Raw genomic sequence first — 12,900 nt, 5'->3', positions numbered from 1 at the left:
TATCATTCAGATCTCTTTCTTTTTTAAATTGATTGTATTCATGAATTCTTTGTACCTATCCTGATAATAAGGCTCTATGAACTGTAATCCTTTATATGAAATTATATATTTTGTGAGACAGATGGAAAGTAATGTAATACTTAAGTGTCCTTTAAGAGTAATTCCTTTGGAAATATATAAAACTGTGTAATATGGTTTCTTTCTTGATGTATTTTAATATTAATGCGGTAAAGGTTTATTTGTAAACCATATACAATAATTAAAAAAAATATAGAAATATCATGCTTACTTTACCATAGATGCCCAGAAAATACATACCACGCCACAGTAAGAAATAGTGAGACTGGGTGGATTGAAGTGCCAGTCTAGCCATGTAAGAACACTTATATTGCTTGCTTTATCATAGAGGCACAGTAAGAAATGTCACATCACAGTAAGAAATGACTAGACTGATTGCACCAAAATGCTAGTCTAGCAACGTAATAACACGTATCATGTGTGCTATATCAAAGATGCCCTTTCATAAAATGTTATGCCACAGTAAGAAATGGCTAGAATGGCTGCACCAAAAGACCACTGTAGCCATATAGTAACACTTATCATGCTTGCTTTATGTTAATGTTCATGTTTAAGGTTACTTGTACCACACACTATCACCGCCAGAGTGGTTCCCCTGGCTCTCTGGCGGATCTGAAAAAGGACGCTGTGAAACAGGGAGGTCGTGGGAGCGGTTAGTAGGATGCAGTGGGAATAGGAAAGTGAGATAGGTTGTTCTGTTGGCATCTTCAGTTCGGTTTGCACGTTTGCTGAGTGTAGGTGCAATGTTCGAGTATATGCAATTCCCATGTGCTGTTGTGCATGGTTATGTGTTGTTTGTATGTTGTTGCAGTGTGGTAAATTATGTGTGGTTTGGTGTGCAGAGATGTGGTCGTCTGAGTTTCTGTAGAAAAAGAGTTTGCGGAAAAATGAGGTATTAGCATTGGATTAGCAGTTTTGTTTTCTTTGCTTTGGTTTCTGTGGTCGGCATCTATGACCATCCTGTGTGCTTTGATATTTTTTGGCATCCTAGTGGGTGGGTACGTTGCGGTCGTGGAGGTGCGTTCCCCCGCCCTACGGTTAGAGATGGTTAGGTTAGGAAGGTTATGGGTCACTCCCTTGACCTCTAGTGGGGGTCCCTGCCTACTGTGGAATTCCTCTGTAAGCCTGGCGGTGTGTGTGCATGAGGGGTCCAAAATGTCCTCCCCACAAGTTGGGGATGGTTAGGCAATGGAGTGTAGGTCCCTCCCTGGGCTACCTGTTAATGCCAGAATGTATGATTCCTACTCATTCCCTTCTGATTCTGGGGTGAAGAGCCAAGTTTTTTAGTCGTTTTATGAATTCCAGATGATCCCTTGTATTGCGTATGTTTTCTGGTAGGGAATTCCATGTTTTAGGAGCCAGGTGTGAGAAAGATGCTCCTCCAAATGGTCTTTTATTGTATGGTTTTGGTTCTAGGCGAATGTCGTATCTTGATCTGAGTTGTCTTGCTGGATAGTAGATGGTTATATTCTTCTTTAGGAACTCTGCTCCTCAGCCGTGGATTGCTCTGTGTGTTATGCCCATTGTTTTGAACCATATTCACTGTTTTATCAGTAGCCAGTGTAGTATTTTCAGTGCTAGGCTAATGTGTTCTCTTTGTGGTAGTTTCAGCAGGAGTCTGACTGCTGCATTTTGGATACACTGACATTTCTTTAGTAGGCGTTGTGGAATTCCTAGGTATAGGCTGTTGGCGTAGTCTACCCTGGACATGATGAGTACGATAATGGTGAGTGGTTTTTGGGTGAAGGAGAGGAACTGTGGGATCCTTTTTATGTATGCAGGAGGAAGAAGCATTTCTTGATTAAAGCATTTACTTGCGGTTCAAGTGTTCGTTTGTTGTCCATCAGGACTCTGAGGTTCTTTACTGTTGTTGATGGTGTCAGTGCTGTTCCTATTTCTGTTAGCCATGGGGTGTAGTGGCTGTTTTTGGATATAACTATTATTTCTGTTTTACCAGGGTTGAGTTTGAGGTTGTTTGTGTTCATCCAGCCATAGAGTTCTTGTAGACACTCTTGCAGGTTTGTGTTTTGCATTTTGTAGATGATATGTGTGTCATCAGCGTAGTTGCATCATGTGAGGCCTTGTCTTTTAATGAGCTTGATTAGTGGAGCCAGGTATATGTTGAAGAGCAGCAGAGATAGGGAGGATCCTTGTGGTACTTCACAGGTGGAATCCCTTGGGATGGATTTGAAGGGTTTGAACCAAACGGTTTCTGTTCTATCTGTTAGGAAAGATTTAATCCATCATAAGGCTAGGTCGGTGATTCCTATTTCTTACAATCTCCTGATGTGGATGTCATGGTTGACTCTGTCAAATGCTGCTGAGAGATCCAAAAGAATTACAGCTGCGCTTGTGTCCGAGTCTGCATTAGCCTTCAGGTATTCCCAGATTGAGGGCAGTGCTGTTCCTGTTCCTCTCATCGGTCTGAAGCCTACTTGTGCCTGGTCCATCAGAAGGTGTTCTTCTATGTAATCTTGTATTGTTCTCTACATGTAGGTTTTGAGCAGTTTCGCTGGATAGGGGATGTTTGAGATGGGTCTGTCGTTGAAGAGGTCTTCCATGCTGCCTGCTGTGTCTTTGAGGAGCGGCTTCATGTATGCCGATTTGAAAGATGTGGTACTTTTCCTGTTAACAGTGATTGGTTGAAAATGTTTCTTTAGTGTTCCATGGGTGCTCCTTGTGTGTGTGAACATTGATTTGTGTATGTCGGGGTGGCAGGGATCCCTGGGGAAGCTGGCTTTGTTGCTATTTCTTACCAGCTTGATGAATGTCACCGCTGATATTTGGGGAAAGTTTTGTATTTTGTTCTGACGATCCTCGGCTGGCAAGGTCGGTTGCGTGTTGCGGTAGATTGGTTTGCTTTGTATGATTTGGCGGGTGGTGCTGATTTTGTTCTCAAAGTGATCTGCGAGGTCGTTGCATAGTTTCAGTGATGGCATGGGTGTGTTGCTGCAGCAAGGGGGATTTCTGATTTCGTCTATGATGTTAAACAGATCTTTTTGAGTATTGCCAGCTTTGGAGATTTGGTTGTCGTGGAATTTCTTTTTGGCCTTGTGGATTTCCTTTTCGTATGAGCAGATTTGTTATTGGAATTGTAATTTCTTAACATGGTCATATTTGTTCGTCCACTCTAATTCAGATGTCTTGTTTTGTCTTTTCATGTTGCTGAGACGTGGGTTAAACCATTTTGCTGTTGCTCTTTTGCGTAATGGGGTGAAAGGTTTTTCCTTGGAGATTAATTGTTTCGGTGATCCACTGTGCAGTAGTCTGTTTTTTTGTTGAGGTCAGCTTCGTCCAGGGCCCTTGTCTATTACATCCCATTACCGCTGTTGGTCTTTTTGGCTTCGCAGCAGAGTATGCCGCTCTCTATTTCTGACCCCTCCTAAAATGGCCGCTGTTTGTGCCTGCTTCGCTTCAACATTTGACGCTGGACTCTCACGTACGGCATGGACGCCGGCAGATGATCACGTGACATCATATAGTGGCAGCAGTTCCGTGACCCGAGGCGTTGCTACTCTACAGCAAGACGCTCCATAAGTCTTCAATTCCTAGGAGCCTATAGCTGCACTAGTTCAGCCCTCTCTAATCTATCCCTTGATTTCTAGGACCATTTCTTCTCGGAATCCCAACCGCTCTTCCGCTAAAGCTATCGTTACTCATTTCCACAGAAACATTCCCACTTCTGGATCGGACACCCTTTCCAACGTCTCCCCTTGCCAGGACTTACCTTTCGAAGACTTCAGTAATGGAATCTTTATCCGATTCAGTTATCCAGTCTACTCCTTTATCAGATCGGGTACTAATTCTTTTTTTTCCGTAGAGTCTTTACTGTACCTCAGACGATCGAGTCCAGTTCGGACACAAAACATATCCATGCAGAATTCCTGTCTACCTTCCACTTCAGCACTAACAAAGTAGGTTTTGCTACCATTCTTTCTTAACCTTTCATAATTAGAATTGTCTGGCCTTATTCTCTCTTCTCTTCCCCCTTAACAGAAAGGTATCAGAACCGCCATTGCACGAAAATACAGCTATCCTCTATGTTTTACAGGTGGCTGGTATCCCGGGTGTTCATTATTCGCTACTCTGAAGTTTCACTTAGAAGTAACATCTTTTTCTCTCTTACTAGAAACATATCTAAGGAGTTTTTGGGAGATCGTTTGCTTCATACACTCGCCATCGGATCAAATAAACTTCCCAGATCCCTGAACCGAAGACTCTGAAGTTACCACACTCCGTGCCAAGTCTCCTTCCACATTGATCAGGGTTTTTTACCCCAGAGGGTTTCCCTGGGGGTTTTGCCTTTTACCGTGCCTGGCTTTAGGACGGGGTTGTAAGGCTTTCAGGGGGATTCTTCTTAACTACTTCATGTTGCTCGCTGCTGTCGTCTGACCAGGTTGGTGGATTCTGCAGATTTCGTATTTGGGCATATTCAGAAGTATAACTATAGTCTTTACATTGTCAGCGGGGTGTTGATTTACAGTTGTTTTACTAGGTTGCTAGCTTTGATGGTCCTCCAGTTTCTTTTCATGATACTGGTCAGTTTGACGGGTTGTCTGTCTGTTGTAGCATGATTACAAAAGGGATAATGAGGTGGTCACTCCAGAGGATATGTATTGGTGGTGCCGTGGTGATGAGGGTTTTTTTTTGGCGAAGATTGCGTCTCGTGTATGACCCACCTTGTGAGTTCCTCCTTTGACTAGCTGATGTAGTTTCATTGTCTTCAATGGTTTGGCTAGTGATTTTTGTGGGTTAGCGTTTTCTTCTTCAAACCAGATGTTGAAGTCTCCCAGGGTTACCCGGTGTTCTGCTGGATTACTGGGTTGGTATTGGCTACAGTGAAGTGTGGGATGCATTGACCCACTAGGCTCCGCCCTGCAACATCACTGTGTGCTGCTTTCACCAGAAACAACAGAATGGCCACCGAAAAGCCCTATGCGCGCTAAAAACCTCTGAGAAGTGCGCAGGGAAACCGGAAAAATAGGCTGCCAATCTACTTTGCCTGTGTCAGTGATAGACAGGAGACCACACTGCCAAAACCTGTCATTGGGCTGCCCACAGAGTGAATTGGAACTACCTGAAAAGGCAGTGCTTCATTGCCAGGAAAACCCAGAAGTGCTCTAAAATCCGTTTTTCCTTGGCTGTTGGAATTGCAAAATAATGGTTCCCAAACATCAGAAAAGATCCAACATCCTTGTTGGGTGTTAACCATCACTTTATTTAAAGAATCCACCTAGATACAATGTAAGGAGAAGCAGATTTCATCACCAAAATACCCACATTAAAAAAAGCTGCTTGCCTGAAAAAATCTGTCAGATATTGGCGCAGTACCGCTGGCCGTCTGTGTCAAAGCTGTCTTTTACTTACACTGGGAGTTTAAACTTGTACATTAAGATCAAATTGTTGAAAAGAAGAGACTTGCCATCAAAAGCAATGTAGGTTGCTACTATTCAATTTCTATGTTTTAAACAGACTGGAATTAGAGATCTGTGTGTCTACTTGTTGAAAATGTAAAGTTTATTCAGCAAAGACAATTTTAAACAAAGTGTTCTAAAGTGAACAGATGCCAGCCACAGAACTTCAAAGGCAAATTCCAAAGCGTGCCCCAAACAAAGGTGCCTTCCTTTTGCTCTCTGCCCAGGAACTCTCAGTTAGATGCTAATGAAAGGGGGAGGAAATTTTGCTCTGCTTCTCTGGGGAGAGGCAATAGGCTTCCCAGACTGAAAGGGAATGCAAATTCAAGTGTCAACAGAAACTACTGCCAGCAGGAAGAGATGCCTGGATTGCTCTTGGCCCAGCAAAATCCTGGGGGTGAAACCAGACAGATATGTGTATCTGTAAACCACAAGAAAGTATTTTTTGAAAAAGACTCACAGAGAACTGTGCAAAATTTGTAAAAATCTGTAAAATATAGGTTGTTAACATGTAAATTCTGCTCACAGTTTGAAACTATTCTAAACTCTGTGCTATATTCAGTGACAGGACTATAGAAATTTTGATTTTGTAGCAATTGTGATGATGCTAGAAATATGAAACTTCACAGGATTATGCCCAGATGTCATGCATATGTAGGAAAATATGGACAAATCTGACGTAGGGTACCCAAGCAAAAGCGCGAAGAACTGTCAAATCTGAACTAAAGCTCTCACTGAGATGGGACTCGGACGGATACTTGCTCTACTAAATCTGTGATGTAAATATGTATTGTTAGCAAGTTGGTTATATTGTAAATATGCTTTATGTAAAAAATAGATTTACTGTACAGAAACAAAGGGGAGGTGCTCCCTGGATTGTAAAACACAGCATCATCATGGCACCAGAGTTCCTTCTGAAATCAGGAGAGGGAAGATACTCTAACCAATAGGATTCCTAGAGGGTGTGCCTAGTATAATTCAGCCCACCCACCCCTTAGGGAAATACATAAATAGAGATAGCTTAGGACCTAGAGACACACACAGATTCACCCATCAACTGATTACTGGCGAAGCACTTTGCAGGAGAAACCCATATCCAAGACTCCAGAACTTTGAAAGCAGAGAGGCCCAATTCAAAGCTGAACCCTTCTCAGCTTGGCCATTAAAATCTTGAAACCTGGTTTTACCCCCAGACTTCCAAGAGGCACAAGAAAAAGAACTCTTGCTAGAACCCAGAGATCCAAACCAGTAGAGCGGAGCTGTAACCTGATAGCTGCAACCCAGAACCAACCCATCAGATCCAGTCCAGAGGCCGTGCAGTGTCCAGAGTGCTGTGCTGAGTGCAGAACCGAACGCCCTGAATCCTGTCCGGTGGGCCTGCAGAATTCCAGTCCAGAAATCCTTTGACCAGATCTCTGACGGGCCCATTCCAAACAGTAGTTGTGAGTATCCATAGCATAGAATTGTCCCTAGCCAATCTCTTATTCTTAAGTAATCCTATCCAACCCATTCTATTATGTCTAGAACTGCATGGTAGAAAATCTCTTGTTCTCCTGAATCTTTCCCTCATCCATATAGTCCTTTGGTAATGATAGTGATAATATCATCTTTGCGCTAATATAGTTGCTGAAGAAAGACAAGCGTCTCGGCAGATAGAAACAACCCGGAGGCATTGCTGGATTGGTGGCTGTGCTGTCGTGTAGCTTGTGGCTCCATAGTCTCCCTAGTGTAAAGAAATTCCAGTTTGTAATTCAAAAGCCCATCTTTCATTTGAAAATTCAGACTCTTTCTGAGAAAAACCGACCTCTACTAAAACCTTCATAATTTCCGTACTGTGTATGCTAGAAATCGAATTGAAGCTAACATCCTCAGCTTTCCAACGAATCCAAAACCGCATTCCAACTCCTTCTAGTTTTCGCGCAATCGCGTTTCTCGCACTCGGAAAAGTTTGGCGCAAATTTTTCCTTTGGCTTAATTTCATCACATGTAAAACAGCTATTCTTTGCATCCAACCTCAGAATTCAGTTTTCAATCTGCTAGTCATTCAACCATCATTGCTATTGTTTACCTGGAACTATACAGAGTGGCTCCCACTAGCTTTGACTCCAATTTAGTGAATTAAATCCATTTTTCAGTGTTTTTCCCATTCATTCAAAGCCACATTTAAACCATTTCGACCTGTTTGCAATCATTCCTGTTTATCTCTGGGTTTGCTGGGGGAAATTGGGATTAATACTGTATTTGTTGAGTTTGTATCCCTGAAACCTGTTTTCTCTCCTTCCATCTCTTTATCTTGCATATTGGGGGTACTGAATAGTGTGCAGGGGGAACGAGTGACATTGCATTTGACTGAACCCACACAAAGTATTATTCTATGCTGCATTATTTTTCTTATCCATACTCCTTCTGATTAAAGAGATTGTTGATTGTAACATCACCCCATTGGTCATCCTGTATAAATATTAAATATTGTGATATATATATTGTGAAAAAAAAAATCTTTTAACTTTGTAAAACAGCCTGCTTCCTGGTTCAGTGAGACCAGGGGGGATCCAAAGAGAGGGTCCTGATATAAGAGTAGATCATTCAGAAATAAAAGAACTTATAGACAAAAATATATAATTAAGGGTTTCAATTGTGCATCCCACGCTAGGCATTGACTTAGGTGAAGTGCTGGGTTGAAATCACTTACAAGATTGGGGGCTCGTCGCGGGATTTCTCAATTAGACATACAACTTATGACAGTCTAATACAGTGTGCTAACTGACGGGGGTACATAATCCCTATTGGTCTACCACGCTGTGTTAGACTGTGAAAAGCACCCCTCAATAGGAAACCTCTAAGGAATTGGTCTGTTCTGCATAAATAAAATAAACTTCTGTAAGTCAGAAAGGAAATCAATATTTCCAGAATGGCGACTTTGGTAGAAATGAATATGGCTAAAGAACACCTATTGCATACATTATTTGTAAGGGGTGAATGGAGAGAGCAGGATCAGAATGTGTGATTGCAGGCAATCACAGAACAGATCACTGCAACACGGTTAGACATATGGCAAGACCCGGGTCCATTACATATGGCCGAGTGAACTATATATGTCCCCCAAGGCAAAGGAAGAGCAAAGCAAGATTTACAAAATAGCCGCATATCTGTACCTACATATTGGAGCAATACAGGACAAATATGCCGAGGGCCAAGATCTGGTGAACAGGCAACTGCAGGCATTAGAACAAGCCCAAACTGATCTGGACTCTGCTGAGCAGAGGCTACAGAGGAGCCAGGAATCAGAAAATGGAAGTAGGCAGTACCTAATCAACATAAAAGAAGACATGGCTATCCTGCAGCAGGAAAGAGCAGAAGAGGATACCAGAATGCTGACCCTACAGAAGGAGTACCAAGAAAGTTTGGACTCTCTACTGCAGTGCAAGAAAAAGCTGGAGCAACAAATACATTTCAACAGGGCATGCGCAGAGCAGGTAGTCACCCTGCAAAGCCACATAGAGAGAAGGAAGAGAGGAAGAAATTAATCCTGAAAGACCTGGATACCCAGGCAGAATTTGATGAAGAGCGCCAGAAAGCTGGTGCGGTCCAAAGACAGAGGGACGACCTGGCTGCACAGAGGCATGCTCCTGCTCAGGAAAGGGACACCTTAGGCCAGGAAGTCTGTCATTTAAAAGAGAAAATAGAAGAAAATAACCTGGCCCTTCAGGGACTGGGTGACCTCCAAAAAGAGCATGAAAAAGTGTTAGAGCACACCAGGAGGGTGGAGGAGGCTCTAGCAAGGAAGGACCAGGCCAGTATGGACAGGACTCAGGAGGTAACCCTCCTGCAGCAAAGACTGGCCCAGTACTCTAAACGACACAGGAAGCACAGAGCGAAAATGAGGCTCTCTCTGAGAACAATGACAGGCTCCATAGGCAGGTAGCTATGCAAGAGCCATTGATAGAAACCAGTAAGGCCTTGACAGAGGAACAGAAAGCTCAGCTTCTTGCATGGCAACAGGGAGTAGGGGCTGAGAGAGTTGAGGTTCGCTGGGAAAGAGAAACACCTGAGCATAACCTCAGGGACCCAAGTACCAGAGGACTTCATCTTTTACAATCCCTGGACTCTACCACCCGCATGTCCACTGGCGCACATGAGCCAAGGGCCACGGGGATGGCAGACTTCAATCCAATGAGGAAAATGGGGCTCATAGACCAGCCCCTCCCAGAAATGGATGGGCGGGCATCTGGGTATGGGTTCCCAAGTACTGTAAAATTTAGTGGGGAACTCCGTGAGAACAGGCCCTCTAAGGGCATCCTGAAAACCTCTGCCCAGCTAGGACAGTTGGCGGGGGGTACTCATCAAATCCTGGGAGCAAGGAGGAAATAGAAGACTCCTCTGAGTGCCATAGGACACAGGAGACTAGGTCCCCACATTCTGCCAGCCATTCACAGGCTCGCAGAATCCGGGAGAGCCTAGAAGACCAGACAGGCACCTCTGGGAGCAGTGCCTCTGAGTCAGAGGAGGAATGGACCAGGGTCACCCGAACCAAAAAGGCCAATAATGTAAAAAGGGCCTTGCTCAGGGACCCCCTAAAACAAATCAAAGCGATAAGCAGTGTCATCACGCCCTATCATAAGAACGCAAAGTATTCTGTTTGGGAGCACTTAGAGCTCTTTGAGCAGATGATGGAAACTTTCCATTTGAAGGACAGCCAAAGCTGTATTCAATATGTGAAATGGACCTTCTCTCCAGAATACTCCAGCTTCTTTGCGGGGCTGCAGGACCAAAATCATTCTAGATGGTCCACCTATAGAGCGGCCATCTTGAAGCATTTTTCTGTGCATAGAAATCCTCAGGAGGCTTGTAAGGCAGCCTACAACTTGCAATGTGGGGAAGATCGGGCCCCACAAGAATTTGTTCAGAAATTAAAGCGTGCCTTTGCGCAGACCACCAGGAGGGTGCACACTGACAGCAGAGAGTTTGTGAATACTTTACATCATGACCCAGCTAGTGAGAGATTTTCACGAGAAAAGATCACTAGACTTGTTCATTGAACAGGCCACACAAATTTATGAGGTGCAAAAGCCCATAGAAAATAAGAATATTCCAAAAAGTCCCAAACCAACCAACACCCCTGCCGCTGCTAAGGTGGCAGAGGTGAAGGTTACACCCATTTTAGATTTGGAGTTGGGGGGCCTAAAAACCTGCCTGCACAGAATCAGAATAATCCTATGCCCAGAAGGCCCTCGGTCCAGTCACTAACAGGGAGCCAAGGAGGTAGTCCCATAAATGGGATCCCTCACTCCCCTGACTACATAAGTCCCCGCTACAAGGACTCCTCCAACCCAAGGGGGGCATCCAACGAAACAGCAGCTAACCCAGGGAACTTCCCTCCTCACTTCCCCAGGAGGGCAGAAATTCCCCAAATCCTGGACAGAACTTCTTCCCCAGGTACCCGCAAAACTTTCAACCCCAAAACAATCCATCCTTCTTTCCCCACTTTCCTGGGCCCAGATAACCAAATCCGGAAGAGGGGAGGCCAAGGGTGGAGGGGTACCCACATTTTTAAAACCCTGGGGTATTTTCATAGAAGGGATAGCTACCCTTCCTGGGATCAGCCCAGGGGAGACAACAGAACCCCATATCAGCCAGAGCGGGTGTCACAACTAGAGCGCCAGGTCCAAAACATGGCACAGCATCTGGGTCGCATGCTGAGGGATCAAGAAAACCCTCCTATGAGCATGCCGGCGCAGAATGCCTCAAACTCCGGACCTGGTGCTCCAGAGCAATGACGGGGGAAGAACCCCGACAATACACTGGTTCCCAGGGAGGAGGCACAAGGGGAAGGGGGGTGTAAAGTCTTGGAGGAACTTCCTTCCCAACTTGTAAAAGGCCCCTGGAAATCCAGGAGCCGGAACCAAAATCTCCTTCCCCCGAAAGTCTGCCACTCAAGGAGCAGAGAGGGGGTAGGAGAAACAAAGAACCCAAACAGACCCATTTTGAGGAGGAGGTACAAATCTTCCAATTTGAAGGAGAGGGATCTCAGAGGATCGTGGGAAAATGATATTCTCCTTCAGAGATGGGGGAACTCCTCCCAAAGAAAAATGGGTCCCAAAAGATCCAAATCCAGACTGGGTAGATGTGGGGACTGAGCTAGCACCGCCCATCATCCAACCCCAGAAACAACAACATGAAAATCCCCTGGTTGAAACCCATCCTGGGGACTGCCACCAAAAAGGGGGGGCAGCCCAGAACCGGAACCAGAGGAACCCAAAACTTCTCCCATATCTAGTTGTCGCCTTTTCTTTTCAGATTCCCAAGACTCCCCACAGAATTCTGCCCAAATCTCTTCTCTATAAGTGTCCAAAACTAGAAAACTAACCCACCAGTTGTCCAAAAATGTACATTATCTGTGCCCCCTTGCGGAGAAGGAGGGAAGATTCTATGCTCCAGATACAGGGGCAGTGTACAATTTTGGCACTGGTGGACACTGGATCCCAGGCTACCCTTCTGTCAAAAAGGTCCTTTGATAAACTGAATTCGGGAAGGGGAAGAATTACCAGATTCCTCTTACCCCTCTTCCTGGACAACTTCAGAACTTCGACGGGAAGGAAATTCCCGTTGAGGGGACTGCGGATTTGGATATTAGAATTGGGCGACACAAGGTGAAGCACCCGGTCATAGTTGTAACTCCAGAGGGCACCCCTTGTTTACTAGGGAATTACCTCCTGGGAAGGTTGTCACCCCTAATAGATTGTGTAAACAAGATCCTCTGGACCCAGACTAGCCGACCGATAAAATTAAAACAGAGTGTCAACCATGTTAGTTTAAACGGCACCTGCCACATGGTTGAACAAAAATCTGACCAAGTAGAATTTCACTTCCAGAACAATCAAATCCCAGACGTGACAGTAATAGCAGTAGGACAACAAACTGCTGATGGGGGGGGGTCCTCTCTATTTCTGAAAATTAACCTTCCTTCCAGTCTAAGGTGGCATTCCACACTGGAAGGAAACACTCTGAAATTCTTTGCAAATTCACAATCAGACATTCCCACTCCTATATTCCAGAAAGATGAGAAATCAGCTCAAAGCTTGGCTGACATTCAGCAAATTGGAGAGCAGTTGTTCATCCCTATTCAGTTAAATGAAGGGAAGGACTCTGTTCTCGCCCGAGTGTGTGTGAACAATGGTAAGAGCTTCATCAGCGAGGCCAAGTTCCGCAAACTCCCAAAAGATTCAGCCATTCCCACATTTAAACTGATAGACAAATGGGAAATGGATCTGTAAACACCCAATTCCAAACATCTCCTACCAAGCAGGTGTATGCTCAAAATCTCCATAGGCAACAAGAGCATAGTCCATAATTGTTGGGTCGTGCGAGATGTCACTGCCGCCTTTTACTTAGGCAGTGACATTCGCAA

Source organism: Ambystoma mexicanum, chromosome 4p, assembly GCF_040938575.1.
Source record: "Ambystoma mexicanum isolate Mex_15411 chromosome 4p, UKY_AmexF1_1, whole genome shotgun sequence".
NCBI lineage: Eukaryota > Metazoa > Chordata > Amphibia > Caudata > Ambystomatidae > Ambystoma > Ambystoma mexicanum.
Note: the sequence above shows the minus strand (reverse complement) of the source record.